The 14,257-nt window shown below is 47.5% G+C and overlaps 1 protein-coding gene across 1 annotated transcript in view; it reads right to left on the reverse strand.

Annotated features, from left to right (window-relative positions):
- The window catches only part of LRRN1 (leucine rich repeat neuronal 1), a 47,322-nt gene extending 33,385 nt beyond the window's left edge, over nt 1-13,937 (reverse strand). Inside the window, exon 1 of the mRNA XM_049766269.1 lies at nt 13,696-13,937. The gene's annotated coding sequence lies outside the window, so the exon portion shown is untranslated. The remainder of the gene's footprint in view (nt 1-13,695) is intronic.
- Between the last annotated feature and the right edge of the window lie 320 nt (nt 13,938-14,257).

The following is a 14,257-nucleotide window of genomic DNA, read 5'->3' on the forward strand; positions in this document are numbered from 1 at the left end:
ATTAAGCAACTTCAAGTGGTAAGGTTTGGAAACTCAAAGATCTAACAGGTGCACATTAGCTTTTGGAAGGGAGAAAGGGTTGGGTCATATCCAGCAGTGCTTACTGGCTTACTGGCTCTGGGTTTAGAAATCACTCCTGACAGGGCTCAGGGGACCAAATTGGATACTAAGAGTTGAACCTGGGTCAGTTGCATGCAATGTTCTCCATTGGGGAATTGGTGGCAGGAGACTGCCCCTTTTTGACCTCTTCCAATTTACCTGAACCCTAGAAACCTCTATCTTCTCCCAGCTCTGCAATAACTACTAGTTTAATGGTGGAGATATCCCCATAACAATGGGAAAGACAAAATTGGACTTCAGGAGTTAGAGCGAGACAGAAACCTGAAGTTTTCCTCATAAGGGTCTGCTTAGAAAACTTAAGGACTCAAGAGGCAAAGAGCAGTGTCTGCCTGGAAAACAAGAGCCCTGAATGCTGCCACCACTTTGGATAAGTCTTTGATGATAGTGTCCACTCTAGTTCTGTGTCAATGCAGAGATGGAGCAAAAAACAAACAGTCACAGAAGCAGGATGTTTGTTGTGGGTGGAAATAATCTCTGCATTATGAACCATCATAATTGCAATCAGGCAGAAAAGGAGATCTCAAGAGAGTGGAAGAATCAATACCCACTAAGTTTTATGGTCATTAGTGCCCTAATGAAATTATTCACTAGCTCACGCTCGCTCTCTCTCCACATGTGTTATCTCCTTTCATGCTAACACGAGCCAGATGTGACTTGATTGCGATCAGAGAAGGATTATGTTTGGGGTTGGACAGGAAGCACGGGGGTTAAGTAGTTTGTCTTGCATGCTGCCAACCGTGATTCAACCCCTGTATAATCCCCTGAGCCCTACCAGGAGTGATGCCTGAGCACAGAGCCAGAAGTAGGCCCTGAATACCTCCAGGTGTGATGCAAACAAAAAAGGAATGACTTACAGGCCAAGCAAGGCAGTATTTTTGAGAGCTCCCGGGCTGATATAAAAGATCTACATCATGGGTCTGTGATATGGGATCAGTGATTTAGGGCCCCATTTGGGGAGCTCACATATTAAGGTTGGGTCAAGGGAGTACATCGGAAGCAGAGAATAAGAGACTCGAATGATTCACTTGGCACTTTCTGAAGCACTGTGTCTTAACCTCAAGCTCTGGGCCATGGGAAATGAAGGCCATACTATGCCTTCTATGTGCCCTGGAGCTTTTGAGCTTGGCCTATGAGTCACCACTCACTCAGCCAACTCTGGAAGCTTCATTTCCCCGGGATTCTCAGACATCTTGGGCAGGATTTCCCTCCACCCCCACCCCAGCCAGGCGGTCCCTGGAAAAAAGCAGGGTGATGGGTCTGATCCCGATTTTGCTCTACTCCAAGCCTTTCTGTTTCCTCTGCTCCTTACTCCATAAGTGCCTTTCAGTCCATGGGCTGTGGATATTGATTTCTCCCCACTCTTACACTGGCTGAATCTCTCTACTGGAAGCTCAGAGAAGCACTGCCAACCATTTCACCCGTCCTAGTCTCTGGGTTTCGCTGACCAGACACTGCCATGTTGACTTGTGGGGTGACTGGAGGAAAGCTTGGAGCTCTGGGAGAAAGGTCCCCATAGCATCGCCCCCCGCTCAGATTGCTGTCTAATGGTAATGCTGTCTATAGCACTCAGCATCTCCAGTGAAGCCTGTCCCATGCTCACAGGGGTTCTGCTTTCTCTCACATCTCAGGCAGATGCACACTGAACCCCCAATCTGTACCCATGAAGCGTGAAAGGCTTCAATCAATGAGTCTTTCAACTGAGCTCTCAGAGCCACAGGACAGAGCTGAGATTCAAATTCAGTTTTCTATTTCATTGTGGAGTTTCACACTCTCTTATTTTCTGCCTTGCTTCTTCCCTTTCCCACCCCACTTCCCGAGCCTGGAAGCTTCTCTGGGACAGAAATAACAGCATGTACATTTTCAACCTCCTTATCATCCTCCGAATAGCACTTGATACTCTACATGTACTTAATGAATACTTTTTGATTAAGAACATTTTCTTGGCATTAATATCATAAAAGCATCCCCAAATGAGTTCAACTTTCAGTAATAACCTTCTCTCAAATAGTAATGCAGAACGTTTGTGTCTACCACAATTAGATTAGGCTGGGTTCGTTTCTACCATACTCTTTTGAAAATGGTTTCTAGAGACGGATTAAGCAGCAGTAGAGTGGCAGAGTGACAACATGACATGGACATTCCTGTCCTCGTTCATTCATTCATTCATTCATTTGTTCATTGAGTTTTCAGAGACCCCAGCTGAAGGAGTCCCAGTCCAACCTTGAATGAGTTTGGTGGTGGTGGTTTTCAGAGGTCAGGTTTGGGTAACTCAGTTACCCTAAATGAAGCTATCAGGTGCAACTGAAGCAAGAACAAGATGTTTGGATCTCAGGGGGAAGCACCATGGAGAAAGCTGCCAAAAACCCACAACTGAATGTTCGTCCCTCACACTCTGTACTAAGCCTTTGGGAACTGTCTCAGATCCCCTCATCTGCAAAGCAAAGCTAGTGCTTTCCTCCTGGAACTGCTCTTACCCTCCCAGTACACTGGGATGATGTGATGGATGGACAGGCCCACAAGGGCAGCCAGAGGAGACAGCCGGGTGGTGGTATTCGAGAAGCTGACTATACCAACCAATTGGGGTCCTCTGTTTATGATGATTATGCAAGGCAGCACATAGGAGTTTATATGTAAACAATTCATTCCAGCCTGTACAGAAGCCAAAGAAAGTGAAGCATTTGCTTTAACTCCCAACTCTTGTCTCCCTGTGCAAAGGACTCTGAGCCAGAAGGAGGCAGCGGCAGCCAGGGCAAATGGAGTCCCTAGCTTGCCTGCTGCTGTTCTCTATCTCATGCCGATTCTGCTCCCAGAAGACTCTTTAACAATGCCTCAGCTTCCAATCTGTCCCTAGGAGCCTCAGGCTTCCACCCCACAGCGAGAGAATTGTCACCGTGCAGAGGACCCAGAGTCAACACTGAAGGTGGAAGCACATGATTTATCAAGCTGTGTGGAGCCGCTGACAACTTTATTACAGATCCTTGGAGCTCAGAGATGTGGAGGCTCTGAGTCTGTGAGGTCCAGTGGTGCCCTCCATGCTGCTAGGGGCACGGCGGCTATAAGCCACACCTGGTCCTTCTGGCCAGCAAGTGAGATTCACAAGTCTTTCAGAGGAAAAAGTGGCTGAAAAGCAGAATCTGGAAACAGGTGAATTTAAGCTTCTCAAGTTTCCAGCTCTCTGTCATTTTTCTAAAAGCGTATCAGCCGATAAGAACCTATCAATTTTACAATACAGGGGCGCCTTCCACCCTGAACATTAGTCATGGGGACTCGGACTTATTAAACATAGACCATCCAACCCTAAACCCCAGATAGCTGGCACAGTTCCCTTCAGGAACACTAGGAAGTAACAACACCCTAAACACACACCTGGGGAAGTCCCTAATACCGCTCTAAAACCAACTTGCCCAGGGTAGGTTCAGATGACATCCTGTCAATGAGGAAACAGCAACAACTTGATCTAAGGGCAGTTGCCCTACCTCATCACCTAATGGTAAGATGAAATCAGAAGACACTCCATCCTTTGATCTGTGCAAAAACCAAGATCACTAAATACAGAAGAATGACTATAACAACCCTGACTATGTAGAACATCTGGAACCATCAAGAAAAACTATCCTAAACTTTGTCCTAGGATCTATGCAAAAATCAAGATTACAATAACAATTACAGAAGACTGAATTTGACAACCACAACTGAGCAGAACATTTCCTTGCACTATGAAGAAAGACTTTGAGGTTCGACAATGAATAGGTCTGAAGCCTGTAGTTGATCACATGACAGTATGTTTCAATGGTGGAGACACCCTGTATCTCTTAGGCCAAGGGAATTTTCTTTCTAATTTCCCAAATACTTACTGTGCCTTTACAAAAAAAAAAAAAAAAAAAAAAAAAAAAAACACAAAAAAACTTACCACACCAGCTCCCCATTTTTTTCTTTTTCTTTTTTATCTTTTAAATTTATATTTATAGCTTCTAGACAGGGACTCCAGCCTGCTTTCTTCTTTTTTTTTTCAACAGAGCCATAGAATATGAATCATCTTGTTCTGCCTCATATTTCTATGTCTACCTACAAATTGAGAAAAAAAAGTGGATGGTACCAGGAGCAAAGCAGTCTCATGCACATTGAGTGGAAATTAAAAAATGATCAGATCTACATACCCAAACCAAAGTCAACAACAATAGAATCAAGAGACCCAAACTACAAGCTATAGCCAAAAGGGAACTGTTACACTAGCAGTTCGGGAGCAAAGGGTTGAGGTATAAATTTCATTATAGGAACAGTCACAGAAGGAGGTCAATACTGGTGGTGGGAATTGCCCTAATTCACTGTCAGTTTGTACCTTAAATATAACTGTGAAAGGGGCCAGAGAGATAGCATGGAGGTAAGGCATTTGCCTTTCATGCAGAAGGTCATTGGTTCAAATCCCAGCATCCCATATGGTCCCTCAAGCCTGCCAGGAGTGATTTCTGAGTGTGGAGCCAGGAGGAACCCCTGAGCGCTGTCGGGTGTGACCCCAAAACCAATATATATATATCTATATCTATATATATATAGATATAGATATATATATACATAACTGCGAAAGACATAATTTACATTGGTCTCAATAAAAATTATTTTAAATAAAATCATATCAGCCGACTTGAAATTTCTGGCATGTATTGACAGAGACAGAACTCTCTGGGGTAGATCACAAAAGGTGGTAGTTCCATGAATTCCTGATTTTACCACCCAGCATCAAAGTCCTCTCTTCTGACAAGCCCTGTACCTACCTTTGCATTTGTAACTTCAAGATCTAGCCATTGCCTCCATCAGTCATGTAACAACTACCCCCCCACCGCCCCCAGAGCCACATAGCAATGTGTCCCAGAGCTCCAACTACTGGCCACAAGGATCCCTCACCAACTCGAGGCAGGAGGATACTGCCCGAATTTTATAGGTGGGAACATTGAGGCTCAGTAGATGCACAAGGAACAATGATACTAAGATGGCCTCACAATCTCCTCTCCTGGACATCACATGAAGTCACATCCTCTCTAATGCCATCTCAGCCCCTCCCAAGACCTTCGGCAACCCTTGCCTGTCAGAGGGGCCCAACAGCACTGGAGGAGCTTCAGCAGGAAATGAGAGAGGAATGAATGCCAGCAGTTCGAAGCTCAAAGAAACATCATCCAATGCTTTATCAAAAGATCCAGCAATCTGCTTACCAGTCAGAATACCAGTGACTTTTTTTCAAAACCAATCATTTTACTTGTCTTTTCTTTTCCTGTGTAGCAGGAAGCAGTTTCACATTTTAGAATCCCTTCTACATTTGGATAATGGGGATATAACTTAATATGCAGGGTGATAGTCCTGGTTTGGAAAAAGAAATCTCTACGTGCATGCATTTCCACCCACTGAAAATTATTTATTTCAATGAGACTTAAAACAGGCCATTAATAATTTGAATATAATTTAAAGGGCAATACAATGATGACTGGGTCAGTGAAATGCTAAGCACCATTTCAGAATTTTAAGCAATACAAATATCTCATTTTGTTGTATATAAACCTTAATTTAAGAATGGATGGGTCAGGTTTTTAGACCTGGAGGGGCAAGGACAGTTCATAGAGTCCAGTCCCTTTGTTTACAGATGCAGAGAATGAGAAACGAACAAATTTTTTTATTTGATTTTGTTTTTGTTTTTTGGGCCACAACTAGTGATGCTCAGGGGTTACTCCTGGCTATGTGCTCAAAAATCCCCAACATGGAGTGGAGCATGTTCAAAGTCAGAATCTGAAAACACGGACAACATGCCAACTCCCAGATCTGAGGCTGCTTCTGCCATCTGCAGTCGGGAGGAAACTCTTCAGAGAATCCAACCTAAAAAATGGGAGTAGACACAAACACCCTGAAAATGGACTCTGCTAATGCAAAAATGAGTACTCTTTCATTTGTTCCTTTGAGAAATGTTGCCTGAGTGAGTACACAGCAGTGGTGTGATGTTGGCAAGATGCTTCTTGCTTCATGCCTTAATTTCCTGTTTTGGGAAGTGGATTCTGCAATAGAAAGGCAAGGACTGAAGGAGCTGGTGCCCATGCACCTCAAGGATGGGTTCAAGGACACTGGTGAGGCATGGCCAGGCTGGGCATCATTATAGTTTTCCTCCTTCTCTTTCTGGAGAAGAGGTGATGCACCAAGCCCTGGGGGGATACTTTGGAAGTTCTTCATAATATTTTCCTCCTAATTACTAAAGAAACTAATTTGCATGGAGCAAATCTCTCATGCCCTTGCTTATTCCCAAGAGTGAAGTCACATGGCAGAGTCTGCATGAGGCTCTCGTTTGACACTGCAATCCTTCACAGCTGGCCACAGCTGGCCACAAACTCATGTTTCTCCTTCAGATGCTTTATAGAGACCCAAGATTTTTTTTCAAGTGAGAAAAGTTGAGCTCTGAGTTCCCAGGAACTGGGCTTCGTGCTAAGTGGTTCCCTGGGGGCCCTACTCTTTGCACAGAACCATCCCCAGTAGAATAAGGGGAGTGAGTGATCAGTGACTTCGAATTCTCTTATGAGGCATGAGTTCATGACTGTGTGTGAGTGTTCAAGACATGCAACATCTGACCTGTGTCATATGAAACCATCTTCCATGGTCCCAGAGGTCAAAGGGATGAAGAAAGAATCTAAGGCCTTTTCCTAGGCAAGTGTCTGATAGTCTGAAATCATGAGTCAGACCTCACTTTTTTTTAATTTTGTTTTTGTATTGGGGCCAAACCTGGTGACACTCAGGGGTTACTCCTGGCTATATGCTCAGAAATCACTCCTGGCTTGGAGGACCATATGGGACGCTGGAGGATCCAAGAGTGGTCCATCCTAGGTCAGCCACGTGAAAGGCAAATGCCCTACTGCTGTGCCACTGCTCTGGCCCCCAGACCTCACTTTTATGGAGTTCCTCTTCCACATAATAAATTCCACTTAAGGAGGGTCTAGGTGTGTTGCAGCAGGGTGGGAAATGAATGTGGTGCTGCTCGGTAGTCAATGAGGTCATCACCATGCTAGAAATGGGGAACATGATGCCAAGATCAACGTTGGAACCTTGGGGCTAAAGAGATAGCACGGAGGTAAGCCATTTGCCTTTCATGCAGAAGGTGAGTGATTCAAATCCCGGCATCCCATCTGGTCCCCTGAGCCTGCCAAGAGTGATTTCTGAGCATAGAACCAAGTGAAACCCCTGAGCACTGCTGAGTGTGACCCAAAACCAAAAAAAAAGAAAAATAAAAGTTGGGACCTTATATGTCTAGACCCTCCAAACCTCATTTCAACCTAAAGAGATTATCATAAACAGAAGCTCATCCCAGAATCTACTGTGCATCCCCTTTTGTGTTCGGGTACATCAGTCTACAACCATCGGCATCTCTGGGAGGAAAGTTGAACTTTCATCCAAACACAAAACAAAGGAAGGGAGCCCCAGAAGCTGAGCTGCTTCAGATGCCTATTCTGGGCAGAATCAGGCCAGGAGCTGAATCACAGCCTCTGGGCCTCTCTGCCTCTGGAATCTAGGGCACCCTCCCTCGGTGGTAGAGACCTGGTCTGAGATGCAGGGAGCCAGTAGCTGCTACCAGGTCATTGTGTGACCATGACAAGAGCCCCTGGCAGGAGAGGAGACTTGCCATGTGCCTATTTCAGAGTGAGGCCTGAAAGTTCCTCACAGTGTCCTGTCCCAAGTCCACCACACTCCTCCAAACACTGATCCCTGAGTGCCAGAGAACAATAGAAGGAGGAAGAGTAAATATGGGGCATCCCCAGAAGTTCCTGACCAAGGGATTGCTGCTTTTCAGTTTTGCTCACCCTACCCTACTTCCCCTACCCCCCAGCACGCTGCCCATGCTCCTGGGCTTCTCTGCATTTTTGTTCCAGCTCCTTTCCCCACTCCAGACACTGAGCTCAGATACAGTTCCGCAAGGAGCCATGTCCCACTTCACATTCGGCTTTGATTCTCAGCAAATGCCCTGCAGACTGAGCTCGAGGAGGCGGCCTATGAGTCAGAGGGAGCTTCTCCAAGCTGTGAGTCTGGCGGACATCACTGATGTCCCGGTCACCCCTTCTGGACTGCATGCTGCGGCGGGCCGGGCTACCATCTGCTGCAGAGCTTCTCACTGGGCACCACTGCTCTTGGGAGCAGGCCAACCTCTGTGGTGGGAACTACCCTGAGCTGTCAGGACATTTAGTGTCATTTCTGGCTGCTGGCCAGGAGCACCTCCACCCTCAGTCATGACAACTGACAAAAAGACTCCCCAGTTCCCAGAAACTTGGAGGAACTGCAAAGCTCTGTCCTGACCTGAGCCTACAATGGCGAGGATCTCCAAGCAAACCCAGGACTAATGGTGACAGATAAGAAGAAGCACTTGTTTCTTCAACTTTGATGGTCCTCATTTCCCCACTGGCATTCAGACACTTCACCAGGAGCAAAGAGCCAGGTTCAGAAGTAGCTCCCTTTTCTCTCAGGCAAATCTTTGCAGTAGCTCAACAGAATGTGGGCTGATATTACAAGTTCCTCATGACACCACTAGGATGGGGAAGGATACAACACAGCAAGAGCGAGGTGGGCTTTCTGGGACATCCAGAAGGTCACACTCTAGGTCATTGGTTAGTATCAGACTCTGTCACCTTTTTCCCTGTACAGTATTGATTGTTAGGGGTGCAAATTCAGGTTTATTACAACTGTGAAATAACAATGCAGGTTAATGACCTTCTTTATTACCATGCTAAAGTCTTTTCTACAGGGGGAAGAGACAGGCGTGAAAGCAATTAAACTACCTTTCTATCTGAGCTTCCTAGTTTCTCAGAAGGAAGGCCTCTTCTCTGCACTTACAGCTTAGCTCACTTTGGTCTCCAAGTCTACCTGGAGACGTTGTCTTCCATCAAAAATGGAAGCCAGCATGCTAAAAAATGTGCTTGCACAAAGATCACCCCTGCCTAAGAGCAGTGAATACTCCAAACAAGCATTTTATGGGACAGCACTTTGCAGACAGACGCTCGGCACCGCTGAAAATGCCATCCATGGACATCTTGGTTAGTCCAAAGCTGTAAAGGTCCTTTCCTGGACTACCCCACCCCCAACACAGCTCTCCTCTTGTGCAAAAAAACAAGGGCAGGTTCCTTTATGTAGTTCCCAAACTCGGACCCACCACCCCTCACTGCCACAAAAACCTTTCACACAGAAGGACACCAAAGTCACGTGTATATTGTCACTGTAACTATGGCAACCAAAAAACGCCACCAAAGTGTCTGTTTCATACACAAATGAGGGGACAGCTGTGGAGTTCACATGTCTAACAGCGACATAATGGATGTGTGCTCGGACAGCCTGGGTCAGAAAATGACAACTCATTTATATTAATCAGAGCCTGCAAGGGACAATGCACCCGCCTGAGAGTGTGGACAGAGGCAAGGGGCCACCATGGAAGTAGCATCATGTCACAGCTAAAACTCAGTGTGGTCAGGGATGCTGTAGCCCCCCGGGAACGTCCATGAACCCGAGTAAGAGCACTGCAGTGCCAAGTGTGTGATTGCTCCAACCGGGGTCTCCATGGCTGGCAACAGAACTGGAAAACACACACACACACACACACACACACACACACACACACACACACACACACACACACACTCTCTCTCCTCTCAGCACTGGCTAATAATGATCCCTCCAGTTCCAACCTGAGAGGCCAAGAACTGGTCATGATCATGTTGCCTTTTCTATCTGCTCAGCAAGTTGGTAGAAACACTCAACTTTCACTAGGCCTTTGGAAAACACACAGGCGGTAAGAAGTGAAATAAAGGGGCCGGGTAGGTGGCGCTGGAGGTAAGGTGTCTGCCTTGCAAGCGCTAGCCAAGGAAGGACCGCGGTTCAATCCCCCGGCGTCCCATATGGTCCCCCCAAGCCAGGGGCGATTTCTGAGCACATAGCCAGGAGTAACCCCTGAGCGTCAAACGGGTGTGGCCCAAAAACCAAAAAAAAAAAAAAAAAAGTGAAATAAAATAAGCCTGGTGGTGTTTCTTAAACACACATGTCAACATCAACTAGTCTGTTTTAGATATTGAAAAATGAAATGAACTTGAGTGCTCATAAAATCTGAAAATATTCACTCTATTTTACCAAACCCATTTACCAAGTATCTAAACCCATTATGCATGTGTCTCTGTTTTGAGATGGAGAAGCACTTGCTCTGTAATAGAGCCTTTAAGTAGGAGAATGGGAAGATGAGAAGACAAGAATATTTAAATAGTAAATATCATCTCGGGCGATTTGTGGGATGATGGGATCTCTGGGTCAATAAAGTTCAGGCCCAACTTCAGTTTCCAGTTTGCATTTTTGAGCCCAAAGAAGAAAAATATATGTTTTCCCCACTTCATCCATGTTATTACAATTCCATCCTAAATTCAATATTAATCAGAGCTCTATTCATGAGTTACAGATCCCTCCATTGTTCTCAAAGACTAAAACATGATTCTAAAGTGGAATCCACTTTATCTTCAGATTGGCTTCACTGAATATAGATGTTTAGATAATAATTTTGAAAAGTTAAATACAATATTTGTGCAACCGTACATTAGTGCTCAAGTGAATCATTCAAAGAACTATTATTTTGTCGCTTAAAATGAGATTTTTTTAGAAAAGCATCATATGGAATGCTAGTGAAACACAACATCTGGTCCTATCATTTACTCTACTTTCTTTATGGCTTCTGGCTTATTTAAGGTGACACCCCTCCACAGCCCCTGTGATTATTTATAGTCATAGCTCAGGAATTGGCAATTGAGCGCTGTAAGCAGATTTTCTTCTCGACCTCCTGGGTTTGGTTTAAGAGTGTCACTGTTTGAGAATAGGTGGCAATGCCTGTAGCACAGCAGACCCAGAAATAGTAGATCTCTGTGAGATGAAGATCTTAGAGAGAGGAGAAAGAAGAGGGAGGAGAAGGCGAGGCTGGGATTGCCCAGAGTAGTAACTCTGGAAGACTGTTAAGAACCAAAGCCTGCAGGAACACCTAACACAGGTTGGTTGGTTTGAAATGATTTTACCCTTCAGAGTACTTTCTTTTCTGTACCAAGGAATCAGCTCAAATCTGAGACACTGAAATCCAGAATCAAGAGCTCCTAGAGGGGCCAGAGAGGTGGCGCAGTGGTAGAGCATTTGCCTTGCACATGACTGACCTAGGACAGACTGCGGTTCAATCCCCCGGTGTGCCATGTGTTGCCCCAAACCAGGAGTGATTTCTGAGTGCATAGCCAGGAGTAACCCTTGAGAGTCACTGGGTGTGGCCCCAAGAAACAAAACAAAACAAAACAAAAAAAGAGTTCCCATAGACTGAAGGACAATGCAGATGAGTTTTCACGAGGAAGCTTTGATCACCTTAGAGTTTCCATGTTTGTTTAAAAAAAAAAAAGACCTCCATGCTAACTTTACAATAAAATACTTTATGGCCTAGTTTAGGAATGTCAAGGGTACTTTTCAGTTAGCCTGGAGTGCAAGTAAAAGACAAGATTTCAGGATTATAAGCCACCTAAAAGTTTATTATACTGATTTGTTACTTTCTGACTTCCAGATAGCTCTGAGACAGAAAATGCAATCTTGGCGATAACATTTTCTTACTTAAATTTGACTCAATTCTTCTTTTCCCTCCTGGGAGCATGCTGCCTTCTGTGTAAAAGTCACTGAACCAGTAAAAATAATTCAAGTAAACATGTAAAATCACAGACTAGCATCTGTTGCCCACCTTCCCAGAACCCCTAAACACTCAACACACACATCAGTGTCCAGTTTCTACAGGGCTGTATTTTTTTTTCCACTGAGCAAGTTCAGTAGAGCATAGACAAATGCTATTTAGAGGACACAAGATTTAACTGTGCAGTGTCTTTGGGCCGGTTCGGCCCTATTAGCTCTGCATGGGAGCTCGGCTATGTGGGGACTCTTAGTTATGGCCCATGCTAGGGTACACCATTAGGAAAAAGCCCATGGTATCCCCATTGTGGTGCCTGAAAATAAACCATAATCATTCCGACTTGCACAGAGCACTATAGCAAGAGAATACTGCCGCCCAACTACAGTTATCTGTCTCCCAGAGCTATATCTCTGTGGGCAGAGAGCAAATGGGAGCAGGAGGTGGCATTACTAGACAAGGAAAGCACTTCAAGACAGGGTTACCAGTGGCTCTGTGCTCGTGCCCTCATTTTCCTTGCACATCAGGTAAAGAGCAGAAGGGAACGTTCCCACAATAGCCCAGAGAACGTGGCATTGGAAGAAAGGCCGGAGAGCCACGGAGTCTCTCACACTGTGCCTTTCTTCCAGTTCTGAGGTCTGGCTATCTAAAGACCCCTTGTCTTTGAAATTCCTGCGGTGAATGGCAGGCCGACATCTGCCAGGGTTAGCCACATTCACATGCAAATCAGAGACTCGGGGACACACTTAGCCCCACACCAGCCACCACCACTTTCACTCTGGACTTGGCTCCCAGGACCCCCCTTTGGACCTGCCACTCCACTGGCTCGTCCCAGCTGGTCCAAGGAAACAAGCAGGCGAAGAGGCCGAGGAGACAACCAGCAAACATGACTGGCCAGGTCTTGCTTGGCTAAATAGAAGATGAAGACACCACGACAAAGTATAGCCTCTCCTTGGAAGCCCCACAAGCTGAAACTGCCCCTACCTGTGTCCACTTGTCCTTTTGCATCCACGCCTGGACATGAGACTACAGAGAGGGCCAGATTGAGAACCGGGGAGCCCGGGTTCTGGCTTCTGGTGCAGAGAATCTCCCCACTGCCTCCTCCCTTCTGTTCTCCCCTCAGTCTTTCTTTCATTCATTCCAGTTCTTGGGCTGGGCTGAAGCTGGGAGCAAAGCGACCCCTGGGATACTCACTGGAGTGCAATTTGGGGTCTCTGCCCCCAGGAGGGACAGGCTGTCCCAGATGTTCCAACGGAGCTGTTCTCTGGGCGACCCACCCATCTGTCCCCTGTGCCACCAAAGCCCCTTGTGGGCAAACTTTCCCTGCGTGCGCCCTGGTCACCCCAGGAACCCGACACCGGTTCTGCACGCCAGAGGGGGACCGGATTCTATTCTGGGGCTTTGAGGCTTTGGGGTGTTGGGTCTCCCTGCCCACCAGGACACATACTCGGACCTTCCGACTTTGGGGTCACTCCTCCCAAAGCTTGGGGGGACTCCTTTTCTTTTCTCTCATCCCCCAGGCCACAGCCTAATCTGGGCGGCTGGTTCTATCCTCGACCTGCACCTTCCCGCCTGTGGCCCCCCAAACTTCGCTCTTCCTTTGGGCAGATCCTCCTCGGAGCATCCCCGCTAGAACCCGAAGGTCCTCCTCCCCGGACCCAGGCGCGCATCTGGCACCACCCGCGACCCTGGGGCCTCCTTTGTGCCAACTCCTGCTTTTCCAGCCTCCGCGCATCTGGGGGAAGGCGACCCCGTCTTTATCCTCAGCCCCTCAAGATCCTTGGGCCCCGGTTCTTTAGGCCCGGTGACCCTCCAGAGCCACGCCGCATCTCCAACTTTGCCTCGACTTCCCCCAGCGGGCCCTGAGCGCGCGCACTTACCCAGAGGCCGGGCTAACGGGGTCCCCTCCGGGTGCGCCCCAGACAGGACCGCTGGGCTCCGGGGACCCACAAGGCGGCTAGCGGGGAGAGCAACAGCTGCTGAGGAGGGCCGGGCGGCGAGCAGAGAGGCTGGGGGCGAGCCACAGTCGCCGCCCTGGCCCCGGGTTCGGTTCCCCGCGCGCCCAGCTCGCCTCCTCCGGGCTGCCACGGGCGCCAGGCTGCGCCCTGCTTTGTGCTCCGCAGCCGGCGTGCACCTGGTGGAGGCAGAGGCGGTCAGCTGATGCGCCCCAAGCCCATTGGCCACCAGACTCTCCGCCCAGCTCGTCCCCAGCACCGCCCCCTTGCACCCCCAGAGTCCTGGCACCAGCTGGAACCCGACTCCAAGCGCCTGGGCTGCAAGAGCTTTGCAGAGCAGAAAACCGTTATCTGCGCGCAGGAGACGACGGGCTGCGGTCCTGGTGATGGAGAGAGAGAGAACGATGTTGGTGCCCGCGGGGACGCACGCCAGGCTGCTTGGTCTCTGCGCCTAGAAGCAGCCCAGAGCCCCCAAAACTGCTCCTGC

This window comes from Suncus etruscus, chromosome 20 (assembly GCF_024139225.1).
Source record: "Suncus etruscus isolate mSunEtr1 chromosome 20, mSunEtr1.pri.cur, whole genome shotgun sequence".
NCBI lineage: Eukaryota > Metazoa > Chordata > Mammalia > Eulipotyphla > Soricidae > Suncus > Suncus etruscus.